General features: G+C 37.4%; 1 long non-coding RNA gene across 1 annotated transcript; it reads left to right on the top strand.

Moving 5' to 3' along the window:
* Positions 1-5,539: 5,539 nt before the first annotated feature.
* Positions 5,540-6,204, top strand: LOC126582868 (uncharacterized). The gene is made up of 3 exons (XR_007609607.1): positions 5,540-5,724; positions 5,881-5,963; positions 6,093-6,204. It is a non-coding gene; the product is annotated as an uncharacterized LOC126582868 (long non-coding RNA).
* The last annotated feature ends 16,549 nt before the right edge of the window (positions 6,205-22,753 follow it).

Genomic DNA, 22,753 nt, shown 5'->3' on the forward strand with positions numbered 1-22,753 from the left:
TCTACCCTCACCTATTTCCTCTCTTGCTCAAACTTGCACTTCACCCACTACTTCAGTTTGTCCTGCATCTCCCTCATCTGCTTCAATTTTGCCAAGTGCCACCATAGACTCCAATTACTTATCTGAGCAGCACATTACACATATGCAGCAAGTTAAGAATGTACATCCCATGATGACAAGGTCTAAGAATGGAATTTCTAAACCAAAGGCATACAGTGCAACTAAACCCCATCTTCCTCCTTTCATTGAGGTGATTGCTACTACATATCTGCAAGCTTCAAAATCTACAAATTGGAGATTGGCAATGCAAAATGAGTTCAATGCACTTTAATCCATAGGTACTTGAGTTCTTGTCCCTCTTACATCTTCTCATAATGTTGTTGGATATAAATGGGTATTCTGACTTAAGAATAACCCTGATGGTTCCATTCAAAGATATAAAGCCAAGCTTGTTGCCAAAGGCTTTCATCAAAATGAAGGTTTGGATTATCAAGAGACTTTCAGCCCTGTAGCCATCAGAATCTTGTTAACTTTTGTTGTTCAGTTCAATTGGTTTCTTAATCAGTTAAACATTAGCAATGCTTTTCTTCATAGGGATTTAAAAGAAGAAGTGTTCATGGTACAACCTTATGGGTTTCAAGATCCATCCCTTCCCAATTGTGTGTATAAGCTCAAGAAATCTTTATACGGTCTTAAACAAGCCTCTAGGGCCTAGTTTGATAAGTTGTTTCAGGCTCTTAAATCTTTTAGCTTTACTTAATCATCTTCATATGCTTCTCTGTTTGTTCTTAAAGTTCCATCATTGGTCATTGTACTGGTTTATGTGGATGATATACTCATCAGTGGTCCCAATGCTTCTCTCTGCCAACATTTCATTCAATAGTTAAGTACCCTATTTCCAATTAAAGACTTAGGACCCTTGCATTATTTTTTAGGTTTGGAAGTTCACAGAACCAAAGATAGTCTTTTTCTGCACCAAAGGCAAGTATTTACTTGACCTTTTGCAAAAGACCAATATGGCTGGAGCTAAACCCTGTTGTACACCCCTCAGTTCTACAAAATTAGATCACAGTGGTGAACTATTATCTAATCCCACTAAATATCGCTCTATAGTTGGTGTCCTCCAATACCTTACCTGGACTAGACCTGATATTTCATTTGCTGTAAATCAGGTGTGTCAGTTTATACATGCACCCATATTTACTCATATGAAAGCAACAAAGCAAATTTTAAGATTTCTCAAGGGTACTATATCTCAGGGTCTTATGCTTAAATAGGGTCATTTACATCTTTCTTCCTACTTAGATGCAAATTAGGCTGGCTGCATATTTGATTGAAGATCTACTAGTGGTTTTTGTGTATTTTTGGGTTCTAACTTGATTAGTTGGTGTGCAAAGAAACAAACAACAGTGGCTCGTTTATCCAATGAGGCAAAATATAGGTCTTTGGCTCAAATTGCTGCAGAAATTACTTGGATATGCAAAGTACTAAGAGACTTTGATTTTCCTATGTCTACTAAACCCATTCTTTGGTATGATAACATTTTAGCCATATCTCTTACTTCTAATCCTATTTTTCATGCTCGCACTAAACATGTTGCAATCGATTATCACTATATCCGGGAATTGGTTCTTGCCAATTTAATAAAGGTTCAATATGTGTGTAGCCAAGATCAGATTGCTGACATTCATACAAAGTCATTGTCTAAAAACAAGTTTCAGTTTCTACAATCCAATCTCTCACTTGGAACTCTTCTTTCTTCCAAGTTTGGCTTGAGGGGGTGTAAATATGAAGATGCCGTATCATAATAAATGTAGTTATTAGTTTGTTAAAGGTTTGTTGTAATGTATTCTGTTTTTTGTTAGTTAGAGTGTAAATAGTCAAATATTATATATTATTGGTTGTATTCCTCATTTGTTGAATTAATGAGAATTATACTTTTCTTAGTGTCTAAGAAAAGCTTTCAGAGAAAGCCTTGAGTTTCTATAGGAAGAAGGAAAAGAAGAAGAAGAAGGGAAATGTACCTCGAAAATGGGTCTGTCTCTCTGGGCAGTGCTATCCTCAACTCATTTGCCCCTTGCTCTCTTGGCTTTATCCAACTGCAAAACAACATCAAAACGCAGTGTTAATGCATCAAAATCACATTAGGATGCTTTGATTGAAAGGATAATTACGACTTTTAGGGTTTTTAGAGAGATAACAGAACTTGTTCCTCGGAGACGAAGCTCATAAGCCGGGCTAAGCGTGTGAAATCGTCTTCGACCATTTCTCCGACTCCGAATACTTCAATCCTTCCTTCAACCTTTTGTCTTTTGCTCTCACACAAGTTCTTCGTGTCATTTGCTTCCATAGGCTCCGCGCCTATGATTTGACAAACAAACGGTAATGTTATTTAGAGGTTACTACATTTCACACCTTAAGACTTGGGTGATTTCCAAACAGGCCAATAATGTAACAGCCCATCCTTGAAAGTTATGGTTTTATAATTTTAATACATGAAATTATGGAAATACGCTAGGGGCAAAGCATGATTTTTCGAGGACGTATGTGATTCTTGTATATTTTGTCATGTTTCTTGACATATTTGGATAGAGCTCGATCTTACGGACGTGTAGGTACAAGTAGAAGTGAATTTGGAGTTACGGTTAAAGTTTTGTTGAGTCACAAACCCGAAAGTATTTGGAATGAATCACTATTTTAATTATCTTACACTATATTTTATTATTATAAAAAAATAATTTTTATGTTATATGTGTGGGTGGCTGGTGAAAAAAGAAAAGGAAGGGAGAATGAGAGGCTGCCTGATGGCCGCGGAAGAAAGGGGAGGAAGATAGCACATGAGGTATCGGGAGAGAGGATGACCTAATGAGGGAGGAGAAGAATGAGGGGAACCGGATCTGTTCCCCTTGACCAGCGAAACCCACGGACCCGACCCGTATTATGGCGATTTATGTCACCTTTCTGCCTTTTTTTCGACGAATTGGGACCGAACCACAACTTCCAATCATCATCTAATCCCTCCCTATTCCAATTCAACCCAAAATCAAAAGGAATTTGATTGTAGTTTGGTGAAGAAACACCCGTGGGTGCCGCGGGGAACTTTTCTCAAAATCCACTAATTGTGAAATGTTTTCCTCTAATTACCACTACCAAAACACTCCCCTAAAACCCATGAACAAAGCCCAAGCAGTGGTGGAGGTGTCGGAGCAAGTTTAGAGGTCAAATCGAATCACACCCAAAACAAGGGTTATGGCGGTTCGTGGCCAATTTGAGGTGTTTTCTGGCAAAATTGGCCTTGGCCGCAGGTATAAAGGTTGCTCTATTCTTTGAGATCTTCATTTTTGTAATTTTTGAGAATTTTTAGAAATAATTGGGTTTTCCGGCGAGCAAGGGCGGCCGACTGCCACCCACGGTGGCTAGTGCGTCGGCGCATGGCCAGGGAGCCGACATTGTGTTTTTATGCAAGTTTCGTTATTCTAATTATGCTTTTGAGACCTAACTGATGTGGTTTGATCATTAGTGTGATTGTAATATATGTTGGATTAAATGAAAATATTCGGATTTGGTTTGAATTTTAGAAATGCGAACTACGAATGGCTTGATCCCTGCTTAGGGTACGTAGGCAGTCTAACGAGACGTTAGATACAGCCATACAATAAGTGAGATTAAATAATCGAGACAAAGCCTGGGGAATTGAGCAAGGTGAAGGACATTGGTGGAAAGTGTGATATTTAACCTTATGTTTTGGTGGGTAAATGTTGGTCATAAATCAATGTGAGGAATCAAGAAATTGAAGTGAAAAATAGTAAGTAATGATAGTTAATTAAACTAGTGTTTAGTCGGGCTTATCACCGATAATTATTCCAAAAAGTAATAGTTCAGAAGTGGGGCATTATAGCTTATGCGTTTTATGACATATTATTATATATGTATTTGGAAATACTATGATATGTTTGAATTTCAGATTTCATTATGGTATATCCATATGTATATTTTACCTGTACATAATTATTGTGAATGCTTTGAAGTACGAAGGTGAACACAGGACGCACAGGTAAGTTCAGATGAGTTCATGGTATTAGTTGAAATGATTGAGTTATGGCATGACTACAAGTAAGTTTTAAGCAACTCTGACATTGTCATACTGGTTGCAATAATAGACAACTTCGACACTGTCGTACAGGTTGCCTATGAGCCGTGTATGCCATATTAGATGCATTTAGAGCTCATAAACATGCACCCCGGTGTTAGTGCTTCGCCCGAGAACAGGGCCTAGCCTTCACGTGATCGTTCACCTCCCGCACCACATGCTCACCTTGGATCCAAGGTAGGTGCCAGCCTGTCGTACAAACCACACTAAGTGGTTCCGACTCATAGGTGACTTGCGATACTTCACACAGCCTTCACGTGATCGTAGCACTTGAGCGTACTTATTTACACCCAGCCTATCGTACAAACCACTAAAGGTGGTTTCGACTTGTGTGCAGGGATATTTGATGAGCTATAGGTTTAGCCATACAGGCCACAAGAGGTGGATCCGGTTAACATGTTACTTTTCATGGATTTATTTCAACTGGTGTACTTATTTCATTATGTCGAGATATTGAGAATGGCATACATATGGATGTTACTATTCCGAGCATGGTTTTGATATAGATATGTATTCTATTTTCTGGGAAATTATACAGATTCTACGGCGAGAGGTTATTACTTTTGATAAGTAAATGGTTTATGAAAAACTTTGTTTTCACCCACTCACACTTTCTATTTTGCATCCCTCCAGATTCTAGTAGCAAAGTTTCCGTATCGACGAGGATTCGTAGCACTCCCCAGTACAAGTGGCTTCTTATGATGGTATAATCATTATCTTACCTTACTATATTTTACTTATGCTCTGTATCACATGTGAATGGATTCATGCTCGCTCACCAGCGCACTCTGGTAGTTAGGCACTCTTAGGTTCAAATTTATTCACATTTTCATCACCATCACACTTTATGGCTTCGTCACCTTCTAGGTGTCAGCCAGCACATCTCGATTCGGAGTCCTAGTGGACATTCCGGGTCGAGGTGTGTCAAATAAAGTTTTATTTTATTTTTTTAATTTTGTACCATAAAGTTTTGAAATTTTATCAATTTACGTCCTTAGCCGGACTTTTGTTAAATTGATAACAAGGTGCGTGATACTCTTATACAGGCTAAAGTGTGCCACGTTTGCACCACGTTAATAAAAAAACCTCATCATTTTAATAGAGGATTAGATGTTCTAAGAGACAAAAGATGTAACTCAATTCAATTTCAAAACTTTAGGATGTAATGTGATAAACCATTTTAAAAAGTGCGCTAAACCCGAAGGGTGTAAAATGTAGTTAGCCCATTTTTTTTATTTTCTTAAAAAAAATATTTATTCTACTCAGTAATTGGTGAAGTGATTTTTTTTTTTGTAATTCAGCAATTACATAGTACATCCCAAGTTAATTGTATAGAGAACTAATGAAACTGAACTCTCCACAAGGGCAACGTCAAATGGAAGGTCACGTCCACAAGGGCGACGTTAAAGTCTATGCGAACCAAAAGGGGCAAAAGAAGAAGATAAAAGTGGTTCGCCATATGACGTTAACCTTTGACATCACAAAGTGCCCAAAATCATGTCGGCAAGCCCAAGGAGGATGTTATGCAAAGAGAAACATTAGTTAAAGCTATTGACAAAAACTGTGTGGTTAAGGTGATGAATTATTTCTATCACTTCAATAAGTTGAAGTAGAATGAGAAGAAGTATGTTACTCATTAACGTTTGAATTTTATGTATACATAAAAAAATTGATTAAATGAATACAATGATGAGCCTTACTGTTTTTTTTTTCTTACATTGTTGATCTAGTTACCCAGTTGGAGATTATGACGATTTGAGATACCGATTTATGGAGGTGGCTTCTGGACCAGGAAAGGTGGTTGTCAACCGTTGTAAGTGACTAAACCCTATGTGTTATGGAGTGATTCAAATGTGTTGGGATTGTGTCGGTTTGAAAGTTAAATTAAAATTTGTATATTACAACACATTTACTGTAACTTTATCTTCTGTGGAAGCATCAGGACAAGGCTTGGAGGGTACTAAAAGTGTTGACGACCTACATAACGAACTGATTTATGGTAATGTATTCCACTTATATTGAAAAGTTTGGAAATTGTGATGTTGATTGTGTTTTCGTATCGATGTAGTGTTGTACATGTTTTTTATTTATTTTACACTTGTTAATAGTCCTACTTTGAGCGTTGCCATGATGCGAGTGGTATAAGTACATGTTTGTTAGAACACAAATGTTTGTAGAATGTCTATAACATTGGATGTGGGAGTGGTGGTATGTTTCTGTGTACTACTAAGATTTTGTCTCACTTCTCATTATCAAAATTTATTTTGTGCTTTTGAAAGGACCAAACTAACAAGATTGCAACAGAGCACACACAAGTCTTCATAAGTGCTCATAAATACACACACATGCTAAATTGTCAATTGTCAAGCTTATTAAATGTGATTGTATACGAACTGAGAAATTTGTAGCTACCACAACACATTCTTAATGTAATTAAAGAAAAAAGTTAAGAATTTGAACAGAATAATGGGAACCAACTGGTTGTAAATTGTCTATCTGACAACTTTACATAACTATTCACAAGCCATCATATATCTACAATAGACAAGCATACATCCGTCTTTTCCATGCATTTTTTGTTTGGTTGACATTTAAGGACATCTAAATTGATCATCTGTAAATGAAAGCCAACAACAATTCAGTAGCCAACACTTACTTTGGCCATAACACATTCTTAATTAAGGGTGGTTCTGTATGGGATCACGAATCTCAAATCAAAAAATTTCGGGATGGGAATTCGAAAACCAATCCCGAAGTGAAATTTCAGTATTCCCAATTTTCGGGATTCCCAAAATATTTTCGGTATTTCAGGATGAATCAAGACTAGATTTTGGGTTTTGGACTTTGGGCTGAAATTTGAGATTTTTGGATTATGGGCTAAAATTGGGCTTTTGGCCTGAGATTTTGTTGGCTAATTTCATATCAATTGAAATTTAGGTTTTTTTACCTCATACCAATTTGAAATTTCATACCAATTGAAATACAAATTCATTCATATCAAGTCAAGTTGATGTTCCAAAGTTCCAAACTACTTAATTTCATACTTCTATTTCTAATATAGTCTACTATCAAACCACTTAAATTCAACATTCAACATGCATGCAACCAAAATAAATATATATATTTTTAGTTTGGTTCAAGATTTCCAAACCATTGAATATATAATCTCGATTCCTGTACCAACAGGTTTGTGATCGATTGGTATGGATCCAGAAAATTTCGGTGTTATCGGTTTAGGAAATTGTCGGTATGGGATTGAGAATTCTTTGGTTTGGTTTGGGATATTCGGGAAAATTTTCCAGCCCTATTCTTAATGTAGTTAAAGGAAAAGGTTAAGGATTTGTACAAAATAATAGGAACCACGTGACAACCCATCCTGAATTTTATGGAACGGAAAGGTATTCTTGGTAAATTCTTTTGGGTTGTGGGATATTTGGTTTAAAATATTGTTTTTAGGGCCTTAATAGGTGTGCCCAAAGGGGCCCACCTTTGGATTTTGTCCCCCCGGCCCACTTTTTTTTCTCTCTCTCTCTCTCTCTCTCTTCCTCACTTCCTCTTTTTCTCTCAACTCTCTCATGCTTTCCCTTTCTTTCGGATCCCTCAACCTTTTCTCTTCCTTGAGGACTAGTACACACCCATTACACACCTGCAACAGGCGACCACACCCTCATCAAAACGCTTGGCATCGACTGAACCACCATTTTCCCCGACGACGTAACTCGGGACTAGAGGAACCCAGTTTTTTCGACAAGTCCGACGGCTTTCGAGTCGATTTTTGACCAACTCCGGCCAATAATTGGGAAACCAAAGGTACCATTCTCTTCATCTCGTCAAGTACTGCAACTTTGGTATTTGAATCACTTGATTTCGTTGAGTATTGAATAAGTTATAACCTTTTAAAGTTTACCCAATTTCCGGCGACCTCTACCATTTTTAAGGTGATTTCTGGCCAAACCATGGTGAGCTAGCTGTTGTGCAAGGTACCATTTGGTTAAGTAACGAAGAAGTTATGGGCATTTGAAGTGGTGCCCAAAAATCGGCCAATTCATTGGCCTGAAAACGGGTTAACCCGACCCAAGTTCTTTGAACCCAGCCCAACCTAACCCACCCGACCCAAGTTCTTTGAACCCAGCCCAACCTAACCCAATCCATTTCCATGGGCCAAGCTTTAAGCCCAGTAACACAAAACCCAAACCCTATTTGGACCCAACGTGGTCCAACCCAAACCTTTTGACCCGACCCGTGACCAGACTCGTTTGACCCGGTTGAACCGACCCACTAACCCAAACCCGTTGTCCCTGTCTGACTATTGACTTTGACTGGTCAACGTTGACTTTTTTGGGTTTTGGTCGGGACCTCTCCTAGGCTAATTTGGACGTCCTGGATCTATTTATGACATCCATTTTCCCAAATTCAATTGTTTGAATAGAGTTTTATTAATTGGACCTTTATGTGCTTCGGTGTATTTATTGTGGCGTTTCCGTCTTCGCTAGTTTGCGTGGCTTTTCAACAGCTAAGTATCTGTGAGTAGACCCCTTATAAAATGCATGTTTTAATAGTAAAAATGCATACATGAAAAGCATGATTTTAATGATTATGTTTGATGAGATATTATGCTTACTAAAAATATTTTGGAATACCATATTTTATCGAAATGACGTTCTTTGTTGTATATATGATGGATGACTATATACTATTTATGAACATGCTTTTGCACACTTCTTTGTAGTATATATGATGGATGACTATATGCTATGAAGATGTTTTGAGATATATGTATCTATGTTTGGAAAGACTATGTTCAATGATTTTGTGCTTATCTAGTGGTCATTGTTCTGCCTACAAGCGAGGGAGATATATGGCTTAGGGAGACATATGTAGATGGCTTTGAGCCGGGCTGAGAGATACTGATAATGATACCACTAGTTAGCACATTAAATACGAGATATGTTTCATGAAAGGTTTTATAGCATGCTAGGGTTTCCGAAAAATCTATTACATACTATGCTATTGAGTTTTCATAAAACTTTGGGGGTTAGTATGTTGATAGCTGTTTCAGTATATATATATATATATCAACTTGGTCCACTCATGTTTGTTTTGCATCCCCTCAAAACTTAGAATCGAGGCGTACAATCTCAGCGACAAGGCACCGCATCAGCATCTTCGAGTCCTCTAGGTGTAGGACCCATCCTTTTATTTTTTCAATTTTATATTATTTCTTTCCTAGTGTATATAATTAGTTGTATGCTCTGAACATGTTCCTCATTTGCATATTCATTGTATTTAAATTCATAACTTTTATTTATGTTCGTTACTTATCATGCATGTTAGTATGGTTTCGTCACCTTTGGATGTCGGCCAACATGTGCCTACCCTAGTGTTCGGGGAATATCAAGGTCAGGCATGTCAAACAAACTAGTTATAAACTGACTATCTAATAGCTTTACACAACTATTCACAAGCCATCATATACCTGCAATAGACCGTCATGTATCCATCACTTCCATACATTTTTTGTTGATGTGACATTTAATGAAATCTCAATTGATCATCTATAAATGGAAGCCAAAGACAATTCAATAGCAAACACTTACTTCTTCCACAACCATGGCAACTGTAGATGTGATGGCTCTGTCAGGGAGTGATGCTTATTCCGATGATTCGACCAATCAAATTGCAGAAGCGAAGATCAAATTTTGTGTAAACTCACGCTCCATCATTGCGTGGCATCAAAAGTGCGTCGAATAGGAATCCACCTTGGTTGCGTTACTACAATAGCTGAACGAGGCGTTGTACAAAGCGGACAAGTACAAATGCCAAATACATAACCGAAAGCGTAAGGATGATGAACTAATTCTAAAAACGGAGGAAGATGTACGTCGTATGTTAATCACTTCATCAGTAACGAAGTAGCTCCAACAAGAGTGTGACTTCACCTTCTATGATGGGTTTGAGAAATTTCGTTCTCATCTTCATCGTAACTGTAAGGGATATGATTGGGACTGTGTTTTGACCTTCACGTGGATGACATTGTCGAAGGTGGTGGATGACCTCGTGCAAGAAACACAAGTACATAAAGGTGGCTCACAAAAGCACCCAAGGATCTTTAGGTTGAAATTTGCCTTCTTATATATTTACAACTTGTTATCCTGTACATTTTTCGCACTTTTTTAACTATATCGGAATTTTAAACTTCAGTAAATAACTCAAGTGTTATTTTCATAAATGTTCATAACGACACACATAAAAATTCTAAAACAACCAACTATGGCCACAACAAAATAATAATTCATTCCCCTAGAAACTTAACACTTCTTGTATAAAAAATGACTCGCCACAAATTACTTTTCAAACCCTGCTTAATGGGTCATTCAATATATATTCGTAAAAGTCGTCTAGCACTCCCATATTTCCAACAGTCACATGACTGTTACTATTTTGGGTTAGGATTGAATTACTCACAGGGCCACCATCTTCATTTGCCTTAGTAACGTCACCGGTAGCGGTGCTCAGTGTGGCATGTGTGTGTTCTTCAGATTTGGTTGGGTAATACCTAGACAATTACAAAACAACCCAAAGTTGTTTTAAATATTACTACAACTTATATATTGTGAGGCAAAACGTAAAGGGATAATTAATTTTGTTGCATATATATTGCCTAACCAATAAACACCTAACTCATGACAAATTGAGTCCAAAATGTGGAATCCGGATCCTCTTTGTTGAGGATCCCGAGGATTCGCAAATCGTATCCGTTCATCATACATCGTGCGGTCAAAAATCATTTTAAATATTTTTATTTAAAATTAAACACAAACATTACCTAACAAAAACTGACCGCATGATGTACGATAAATGTATATGATTCACGGATCTCCATGATCCTCACCAAAAGAATCCGAAGAGGATCCTGTTGGTAAAATGTGTACATGGCCACGTAAGAAAACACTACAACAACAACAAAGCCTTTTCCCACTAATCTACTATATGAATCCTAGAACGCCATTGCTCTCAGTTCTGTGTCATGTTGTCACGCCCTCAAAAAAAATTTTTTTTTTTTGGAGCATGAATAACAAGGGTAACTTAAAGGTAGTAACAGGTGTCTGTGTTAAACTAAAATGTTTCATTAAACAAAATAATTTATATTGTCATTACACATAATAGAAAACGACAACAACTCCATAACAAGTTTAAAACTATTTATAAGCAGTCTCTTTCTTCCAAGTCAGCCACTAGATTCATGTCTCTTCTCCTGTAAGACAACTAATAAGGGGTGAGCTAAAAGCTCAGTAGGAGCCCAAGGTCTCACGTGATTAATATTATGAATGTTATGAATATTTTATGAGTAATGTAATGCAAGAACAATACTTCTTTTCTACCTAACCCGTTAACCTATATATTGAAGCAACCAGACCTGCATGTCCCATACCATGCATTTTACCACTGTGGCCCCGAGTGCTTTAATATATAGAATAACCCCCATCAACTCACCCAAGTTCATAATCCCTTTTGCTAGTCGTCTTATCTGATTCATTAATCTCCAGCCTAAATCACCCACATCGACAATTTCCGTCGATATCCTATTCTATTGTGCATATCGGGCTCGTCTGGAACTGGTTTCACAATGAACAGACTCAACTACACAAAAGCTAATTTCCACCTTTTTCCCATAACACAAGTAACTCCTTTACTTCTTTGACAAATGTTAATGATCATGCCAATATATAATATACCACATAACAATCATATCTAAGTCAATAGTTGAATACATCTCAAGTCCACATAACAATATTTCCCGTAATACAAGTAACAAATGCAATCAATTAATTCCCCAAATTCCCCTACCTCGAATCCTCTCTTCTTACTCCACGAGTACTTCTTTTGCTTATCTCCTTTAACACTCTCTTACACACTTTCTACATACGGTGCATCTTTCATTTTGCAAGAGAAACATAAAACACATATGGAGCATTGCTCCTATTTATAGTGAAAACAGGACGGCTCCAAGACTTGATCAATAAATCAAATACTAGTAAAATATATTTTAACCAAGGATAGGCTTAAAACTTATTTGCAGGTGTCAAATGGAAGGTCAAAAAGAGAACAACAGTCATCAGCTATAGTACTCAGGTGGAAGGTCTACAATCACGACATACTGCCACCTCCTGCTTGTAGTTTTACACCTCCAATTAACGACACCCACCTCAGTGCCTCTAGGTATCAATACTCACCATCTTAGAGTGCTTACAAAAACCTAATCAAGATAGCTACAAACCAAATTAGCCACCACACAAATCATAGCTACCAAGACTCGGCAATAAGAGTATTCGAAAAGCAGTTTACTTCTTCCTCAAGTTCTAGCATATGCCACGTCCAAACTTAATCCACCTCATGCCAGTCTAATCTCTACAATATGTATACATACATCTACTTATGTATAAAACACACATGTACGTAATGTACTAAAGGGAAAACCTTAAAAACTCTTTTAAATACAATATATATATATATATATATATATCTAAAGTACGGGATTTCACAATCTACCCTCCTTAAATAAATTTCGTCCTCGAAATTTAAAACATACCAGTGACGAAAAATAATTCTGGGTACTTTTCTCTCATTTCAGCTTCTAATTCCCATGTAGCTTCCTCTACATTCCCATGTAGCCAGAGAACTTTGACTAACGAAATGGTCTTTGTACGTAACCTTTGATCCTTATGGTCTAATATTTGTATTGGTCTATCTTCGAATGATAATTTCTCATCGACGCTCAGTTCTCCCCAATTTAGAATATGTGTTGGATCCAGCTGATACTTCCGAAGCATTGAGACATGAAACACGTTATGTACATTCGAAAGTTGGGGTGGTAATGCTAACTTGTAAGCCACCTCTCCAATTCGTTCTAATATTTCAAAAGGTCCAATAAATCTTGGAGCTAATTTTCCAGATTTTCCAAATCTTTTAACTCCTTTTCTTGGTGAAACCTTAAGAAAGACATGATCGCCAATGTTAAACTGTAATGGCCTTCTCCTTTTATCAGCGTAATTCTTTTGTCGACTTTGAGCAGTAAGCAAGCGTTGTTTAATAACCTTGATCTTCTCTGTAGTTTCTTGTATTATCTCTGGTCCTAGTAAAACATTTTCACCTACTTCCGCCCAACAAAAAGGGGATCGGCATGGTCTTCCATAAAGTGCTTCATAGGGTGCCATCCCTATACTTGATTGAAAACTATTGTTGTAAGCAAATTCTGCTAAAGAAAGATGATCTTCCCAGCTTCCATGAAAATCCAAGACACAAGCTCGTAGCATATATTCTAAAATTTGAATAGTTCTCTCTGATTGACTATCAGTTTGGGGATGAAATGCACTACTAAAATTCAATTGAGTCCCTAAAGCTTGTTGCAAACTATCCCAAAACTGAGAAGTAAATTTCGAATCTCTATCCGAAACAATTGACAATGGAATTCCATGTAATTTAACTATCTTTTGAATATAAATCTTGCCAAGGATTTCTGTGGAATCCGTCGTTTTCACTGGTATGAAATGCGCAAATTTAGTCAAACGATCTACAATGACCCAAACAGCATCTTTCTTTTTAGGTGAATGTGGTAAACCCGTAACGAAATCCATAGTTATATGATCCCATTTCCATTCTGCAACAGGTAAAGGTTGAAGAGAGCCAGCTGGTTTTTGATGTTCAGCCTTTACTTGCTGACAAGTCAAACACTTGGATACAAATACTGCTATAGCTTTCTTCATACCATTCCACCAAAACTGACGATGCAAATCGTGATACATTTTTGTACTGCCTGGATGAATAGTGTATGACGAGTAGTGTGCTTCATGAAGAATGTCATCTTGCAATTCTTGGACATCTGGTACATATAATCTGCCTAAGTATTTTAGACTATCATCCTCATGAAGAGTCCATCCTTCACGCTTATCTCCGGCTAAAATTTTCTCTCGAATTGACTTAGAAAGGACATCATCTTGTTGTTTTTCGACTACTTTTCCCAACAAAGTAGGTCTTGTAACCAAATTATAAAGACGTGCCTTATTTTCATGTATGTTCACTTGTAATTCGTAGTCCAAAATAGACTCAATTAATTTCCACTTTTGGATATGTAACCATGCTATATATCCATGCGATTTTCTACTTAAGGCATCCGCTACGACATTGGCTTTCCCAGGGTGATAGTGTAAACCAAAGTCAAAATCTTCTAAATATTCCATCCAACGTCGTTGTCTTAAATTGAGCTCTTTCTGAGTAAAAAGATATTTCAAACTTTTATGATCTGAGTAAAGCTCAAATCGCTCACCATATAGGTAATGTCTCCAGGTCTTCAAAGCATGCACAATTGCAGCTAACTCTAAGTCATGTGTTGGATAATTCCTTTCATGTGTTTTCAATTGGCGAGAAGCATAAGCTACTACTCTATCAGATTGCATCAAAACACATCCCAGTCCTCGTAAAGATGCATCAGTATAAACTACATAATTTACGCCTCTTTCAGGAATAATTAATATTGGCGCTGTCGTCAAGCGAGTCTTTAATGCTTGAAATGACTCTTCACAGTCCTTATTCCATACAAACTTCATTCCTTTTTGTGTCAACTTGGTCATTGGTGCAGCTATTCGAGAAAAATCCTTTATAAACCTTCTGTAATATCCAGCCAATCCAAGAAAACTCCGTATTTCCGATACATTCTTTGGTTGGTTCCAATTCAATACTGCTTCCACCTTAGAAGAATCAATTGCAATGCCCTCACTGGAAATTATATGTCCTAAAAACTTTACTTCTGACATCCAAATTTCACATTTACTCAACTTGGCATACAATTTATTTTCTCTTAAAGTTTGTAGAACGGTTCGTAAATGATCCTCATGCTCCTTTTTGGTTCTAGAATAAACCAAAATGTCATCAATGAATACGATCACAAATTGATCCAAGCAATGTTGAAAGATTCGATTCATCATATCCATAAATGCTGCTGGTGCATTTGTCAATCCGAAAGGCATAACAAGAAATTCATAATGCCCATAACGAGTCCTGAAGGCTGTTTTAGGAATATCTTCTGTTTTGACTCGAAGTTGATGATAACCTGATTAGAGATCAATCTTTGAAAAATATTGTGCACCTTTCAGCTGATCAAATAAATCATCAATCCTAGGTAGAGGGTACTTATTCTTTATAGTGATTCTATTTAACAACCGATAATCGATGCACAATCTAAGGGTTCATCACTTTTCCTCACAAATAATGCAGGAGCACCCCAAGGTGAAATGATAGGAGCATATTTATACGACTTAGTTAGCTTGTTTTCTTGCTTTTAATTAGCTAAACTATGATAATTATAGTGTTTAAAGTTATTTTCGTGCAATTTCAAGTTTTAGTGTCAAAGTATGCAAAAAGAAGCAATTTGGAACATTCTAGAGCATTTTTTGGGCCAAGATTGGATAGTGCAAGCATGGAGGCATGAGGATGGACGAATTTGAAGACAAAAGAGGCTATGAACATGCTAAAAATCTGGTGAAACAAATACAAGTTGCAAGAAGGGATAAATTTCTAGAAGGATTGACCAAAACTTCACTCAAAACCAAGAGATTCTTCAATGCCGTGGGCATTGATTCACTTTCACCAGAAATTTGAGTGGATGATGCAATGCTTAAATCACCATGACATGTGAATGGATGACTCAATACCTAACCCACCAACAATTCCCACTCTTTGCCATGCTCACCTACTCAATTCCACCAGAATTTTGTGTTAAACAAGTCCATCCTCTTCCTATAAATACCATGGCAACAACCTCATTCAAATCATCCAGAAATTAACCATTCTCCAAGCCTTCCCTTGCCTCTCCCTACATATCTAAACCTTCCCCATCCATTCCTCCATATAACCAACCATTCAACCACCATAACCACCTTATGCCGCCACCATTGAAGGAGGGGAGAGACGCGGGGAGAGGAAGGAGAGCACGTACTGACTGGACAGAAGAGAAACCTCGGGGAGGAGAAAAACAGAAGCAGCAAGCTGCCTTCTCTCTTTCGGTTAAATCTTTCCAAACTTATATTTTATTTCTGTTTTAATAATGTGTAACTAAATTTATTTTGGCTAGAGGTTAATTCAAAGCCATGATTATATTTGTAATATGATTTGATTTACTCCAGTTATGAATTCATGAACTTTAGATGTGGTTTACTTTTCTGTTTTGATTAAGAACTTGTTTATGTATGTGGGTTGAGGGTCGACACTTAATTTGCATGCCTAAACTTGATGCTAGGATATAAGGGAATTTCACCTAATTGTTATGAACTTATATTCATGAGTAGTAAAGATCGCTAGTCACGATTGTGTTTAAGTAAACCCTAGGCTGGATTAACATGCGTATTCCATAGTTATGAATGCCTAGTCAATGTTTATGATTTCCGTTGAACTTAATGATCTTTGTTGAATGTCTCTATCATGCGTATTCCATAGTTAGGGATTTTGATGAGGAATAATTTGGTTGTAATGCGTATTCCATTCAATCCAATGAATCTAGGGAAATCTAAGAGTTAATTTAAGCGGACCTAATTAACTTGGAACATTGTCATTCATCGTTTGTTGAAGTCATAACTGGGAATCAAATTGTATGCAAGTATAACATGTGTGGAGAAGAACCCTCTAGCTAGTCCGTCACCTATCCTTTCACCTTAATTTCATGCTTTTGTCAATTCTGTAATTTATTTAAGTTTAATTTACTTCTCGTCAAAACCAAACCCCCCCCCCATTATTAAATTATATTACTTAGTTAGTTTTCATTGTTGTTAGTCTTTTAATTCAATTTCCGTCCATTTCAGTTCCTAGTGTCTATTTGATTGTTTTCATTATTTTGAGTCATTTTAAGTGTGTTTCGAGTTATTAGAGTTTTTAGCCTAGTTTTGTGTCCTTGAGTCTTGTTTAATATTTTTAAATTAATTTAGAATAGATTAGCAATCCCTCCTAATCCCCGGCCTAGAACGATACCCTACTTACATACTTTACTACATTTGATAAAAAGAGGGTTTAATTTGTGTGTCAAGTAATTCTCACATCAAATTTTGGCGCCGTTGCCGGGGATTAGCAACTTTGCTAATCCCTTTATTTTTGTTTTTGTTTATGTTTATATTGGTGTTTGTGTATTTTACTTTTGATATTTGATTTATTTTTCTTTCTTTGATTTTAGGTACAAATGGAGCGAGACATGGCACTTGCGACCATTCAAGCTCAATTGGCACAGCTCACTGCTCAATTGACTCATAATGCCGAACGGACCACAATGCCAAGTGTCCCTACATTTGATGTGCCCTATGGGCAAGGTTATCAAAGTCCTCAATTTTATGCAAATGAAGATGTTTGGGGATATCAAGGCCATAACCAATCAAGGGGCAACATGTTTTCCAACGCTTGCAATTCAGATTGGAGAGGTAATTCAGATTATATGTGGGATGAACCTCAACAATTTCAACAAGGTGGATATTGGCAGCAAGACGAGTTCTATTCAAGACCTATGCAGCCACCACAGTATCCCCCACAACAATTCCAATCAAATCAAAGTATGCCCGTGAATTATAATGAAATTCTTGAAGGACTAATTTCTTTGACGCAGGGTTCACAAAAAGAAGAACAATTGCCGCCATCGGAAGAGTTCTATCAGTGGCCATATGAACCGTCACAGCCACCACAACAATCAACCCAATTCAATTCAGGTACGTCCTTGGATAATGATACACTTAATAAGTTACTCACCTCTTTGAATCAGGGAGTAGAAAATCGAAACCAGGAGATGCAAGACCGAGTCAAAAGAGTGGACGAATTGGAGATGCAAGTTGGGCAGATTGTGGAATTCATGGCACAGATTCGAGATCAAAGTGAACTTTCCAACTCAAACATTGCAAATTCAAAGGCAGAAAGTGAAATCGATGAAGCCATCACTTTGGAAGGTGACATGAAGGATGAAGCTGTCCCAGAACCATCCAAACACAGCCCGAACATGGATGAATTGCTGCTGCAAGCAGAAGAAGAGGAGGACGACCTGGGCAGTTTAGAAGAATTCTTCCTGCAAGCTCCTCAAATCCCTATGTCATCCAACTCAGGTGAGGAAGTTCTAAATTCACTTCATTCTAACATTATTCCACCGAATGTCCTTTGTCCTTGTAGGTTTTTTATTCCAAATATCAAAGAGAGTGAAAAAGACATTGTGGAAGCTCTTCCAAAGGTGCAAAGTGATATCCCAATTCTTGGTGCACCAAAACAAGTTCCCGATGGTATTGAAACGTTCAAAGAACCTTGCACACCGAGAAAAGGGATTCAAGAGAATGAAGTGGTTGAAGCATATCAAGAATACATCCAAGAGGTTGTGCATGAGACAATCAAGCCCAAAGCAGTTGAGTTTGATGACACGGGACAAGCCACAACCATCATAGTAAACCTGGCCAAGTTCAAAGTCCCGGAAATGTTCAAAGATGTGGTGTTTGTCATTGAGTTTGTGTCGGAAAAAGAAAGTAAGCCATCTTCTCCAATTTTAATTTTAATTTATACTAACATGTTTCTGATTTTGATGATTCAGGCACCCACTCTTGAATTTAAACCATTGCCGAATCATTTCAAGTATCACCTCCCATTAAAAGATAAATTCCATGCTTTGGAGCCGAGGGGAGTTTAAAGGAAAGATTCGTCCGACTGCGGACGTTAAAGCAAGCGCTTCTTGGGAGGCAACCCAAGCATTCAACGAAGGGAGACTTTGGAATCGCTAACCAAATCAGATTTGCATTCTTACACCCTTATCTTTACTGCTTTCATTTTGTTTTGTTTAGTTAGTTGTGTTATTTGGTTGATTTCTGTGAGTTTGTGTTATTTAGTTTAAGTGTGGGGGAAGGTTAAACAAAGTCTTTTTACATTAATTTACATACTTAAAAAAAAAAAAAAACATAAAAGTAAAAATATTTTACAATGATGTGTAAACTAATAAACATTCATTGGTCAGGTGGTGCTTCAGTAGTCGGCAGAGCTTCAACAGTCGGCGGGGCCACGGAAGGAGGAGGTATCGGAGGTTGATCAGTTGGAGCTTCACTACGCGGTGCCGCCCCAGAAAACGAAGGCAGATGCGGTTGGAACAAACCCACAAACCTCCGGTGATCAAGTAAAATCTGACCATCATTTTCCTGCAGCTGGTCAATTTTCCTCTTCATGTTTGTGGCATAACTGTGTGCAAGCTTGTGCAATTGTTTATTTTCATGCTTGAGTCCTCTAATCTCCTCTTTGAGACTCTGTATTTCAGCCACCAACGATTCAACGTGACGGGTTCGAGCAAATAGGCGTTGGGTCATGTTGGACACAGAACCAGCACACTGCACGCTAAGAGCCAGAGACTCCTTAACCGCCAATTCATCAGACCGTCTAGCGAGCAGTCTGTTATCTCTGGGGGTGACAAGGTTCCGGGCCACCACCGCAGCGGTCATGTCATTTTTCATCACCGAATCCCCAACGGTAAGAGGACCGGTAGGGGATATGAAGGATGGGCGCCATATGTTGTCTGGTGAAGGCGGAGCTGCCTCTTCACCACGGTTCAAGTCAAAGCGACGATCGGAAGGGCCAGACATTTTCTGAAGGTGTTGAGAAAGAAGAGAGTCGGACTGATTAAGATTTTGGAAGTGCAAGAAGGGAGTGTTTACAGGAGGGAGCTCAAGTGTGTTGTGGAACAAAATTAACGCCTCTATAAAAAGAAGAAATCAAATAGGCGCTCCTCAAAGAGGCGTCCTCTCGCAAATCGAAGAGTCGGGGCTCCTTTCTCAAAAGCCGGATTCTTTTCTCAAAAGAGGCGTTTCATTTCTAAAAAAAATGGGCTTGCTCAAAAACCACGAGCCGAACCCCGGATTTCAAAAGATCAATTTGTCCAGACGTGTCGTCACTCGTCACATACAACTTGCAGCTTTGCGGAAATTATGGGCAGCTTTGTCAGAAAGCGCGTAATTTGTACTATTCATCCATCCACCGGCTGCCGACAATGAGTGAGGGAATAGTTCCAGTTGTGAAGAAAAGTCCTATAAGTGTCTACCTTCGCCTTCCACAGCAAAGGCACACCCTCTCAGCGCTTCTTCATCTCAGAGAATGTATTCGCAAAGAAACCTTTCGAGTCACTCTGTATTCCTCATCCCCTGGGATACCCCTGCAAACAACCCATCCAGAGCACAAGTATTTCATATCATCAAGGTTGAGAGCACAAGGATCTTATATCATGCTTTCTCCCTGTCCTTTCTCCAGCCAGCACCTGCTCTCGAGTACTCATCATCTTGTGCTTCCGCTTCGTCTCTCACGTATAAGGGAAGTGAAGATGATACCTCGAAGCATGTGGAGACAACGTGCCGATTCATCCTCAACTAGGGACAAGGAGAAAGAAGGCAAAATGTGGGCACTTGGAAAGATTGAAGAAAGAAACAGACCAACACCTCTACCTCGTGCCTGCCCGCCGTGCTGAAGAAACAAGCAGAGAAGAATGCAGACTGTGCAATTCTCGCTCAAAATTCCAAACCAGTTCGAGATCAAGGTTGTGGAAAGTCAACAAGCACGACCAATGATCACTTATTAGTTCTATTTATTGTCTTTTATCGTGATTTTCAATTTTTCGTTTGCAATTTTTTTATATTTTCTTGTGTTACTTAACTGAATTATTTCTTTTCTTTGCAGGAACTTTTGGTTATTTCCACCCTTGAAGTTGATTGCAGAATTTTAGCTTGGGGGTCATCGCTTGATTTTACTGCAAATTAGGGAAGTTTTCAGTCCAATTGTTTTATTTTGTTTCTTATTATTTATTTATTTTATTTTTATTTGCATAATAGTGTTTTCTGACATTGGGGACAATGTCCAGTTTAAGTTTGGGGGTAAAGAGTATAAAAAATTACCAAATTAAAATTTTTTGTACCTTCGACTACGAACTGGTTTCATTTGTTTCTGTGTTGTTGTTTTTTGTTTTCTTAATTAGTTTTGTTTTCTTTAAAAAAAATTAAAAAAAAAATTTTAAAAAAAAATCGGAAAATTTAAAAATCCAAAAATATTGTCTTGTTTTCCTTATTAGATTTTTGTTAGTTTCCCGACCCAATGATATAATTGGATCAAATTTGAACCATGATCATCAAGAACTTAGTTAACATGTGTTTTGTGAAATTCCTAATTCTCTTGTTAGTTTTGTACATGTTTGACCATCTTTGAAAAACCAAATGCACATAACCTTGTTAATGTGAAACTAAAGTATGACTTAAAGCTTCATATGTGAATTTAGTGACCATATACATCCTATGTGAGTTTTTGAGCCGATTGAAAGTGTGTGCATTTTTCATACACTCCTATTCTTTCATGTGTGATGAACTTATGTGAGATACATCTCTAGAACTTGCGTAACGATCTTTCGAAATGTTTGTCATTGATTGCATGAACTTGGAAATGATAGAGGCATTAGGTTTACCACTATGGCCCAAATAATCATGTTTCCCAAATAAAAATGATATCATTAGATTGCCAATTTGACTCGTGTATGTTGAGCCTTTTATTTCTTATCACCAGATATGTCTACCCTTATACCTGAAACATTTTTCCTTACCCTTTCCAAGCAAGCTAGTGAGCAATGTGAGATTGTCTTATGAGAAATGTTTGTGAAGTACTTTGAAGGTGTTTGGCAAAAGAATAAGTGTGGGGGTATTTCATGTTTGTATTTAAAAAATAAAAAAATAAAAAGAAAAGAAAAAAAAAAAGAAAAGAAAAAGAAAGATTGTATACAAAGAAAATAAAAAGTTTTTCAAGTTTCAGTTAAGGGTGTGGTTGGAGGTGCTAGAAGAATCGCTGGAAAGATTGAGTTCTTATAAATCTAAACAAAAGAATTGCTTGCAATGTAGCTTGGAACTTGTGTTTACCTATTCTTTCATTTCAATAACCCTCTCCCTAAACCTCATTACATCCAATAAAAGTCCTCTTGATTTAAGTTTTGCAATTATGATTGTGGAGATGAGATCTTTATGCAAGCTTATGGTAGAAATTTCACATTTGATTCTTTGAGCGAAACACATTTAAACTAAACACATGTGTGATTGAGTGTATATCCCGTGAGAAGGTTGCTAGTTTGCATATGATGATTTTAAAAATATAAAAATTTTGAAATTACATTAGCATGGCTATCTCACACACTATACTTCAAGGATGATTCAAAGATTACTGCTAATATAAGGAAGATGAACTTGGATTAGTTCCTTGATGCTAGCTATGGTTCTTGATGATTTGTTTTCTTGAATGAAATTCTATGAGGGTCACATAGAGGGAAGCTAATGTTTTTCATGTTATTACTTTTTCATGTTTTCTTTGTTTTGCTCGAGGACTAGCAAAAGCTAAGTGTGGGGGAAATTGATAGGAGCATATTTATACGACTTAGTTAGCTTGTTTTCTTGCTTTTAATTAGCTAAACTATGATAATTATAGTGTTTAAAGTTATTTTCGTGCAATTTCAGGTTTTAGTGTCAAAGTATGCAAAAAGAAGCAATTTGGAACATTCTAGAGCATTTTTTGGGCCAAGATTGGATAGTGCAA

Source organism: Malus sylvestris, chromosome 9 (genome assembly GCF_916048215.2).
Source record: "Malus sylvestris chromosome 9, drMalSylv7.2, whole genome shotgun sequence".
In the NCBI taxonomy this organism is placed as follows: Eukaryota; Viridiplantae; Streptophyta; class Magnoliopsida; order Rosales; family Rosaceae; genus Malus; species Malus sylvestris.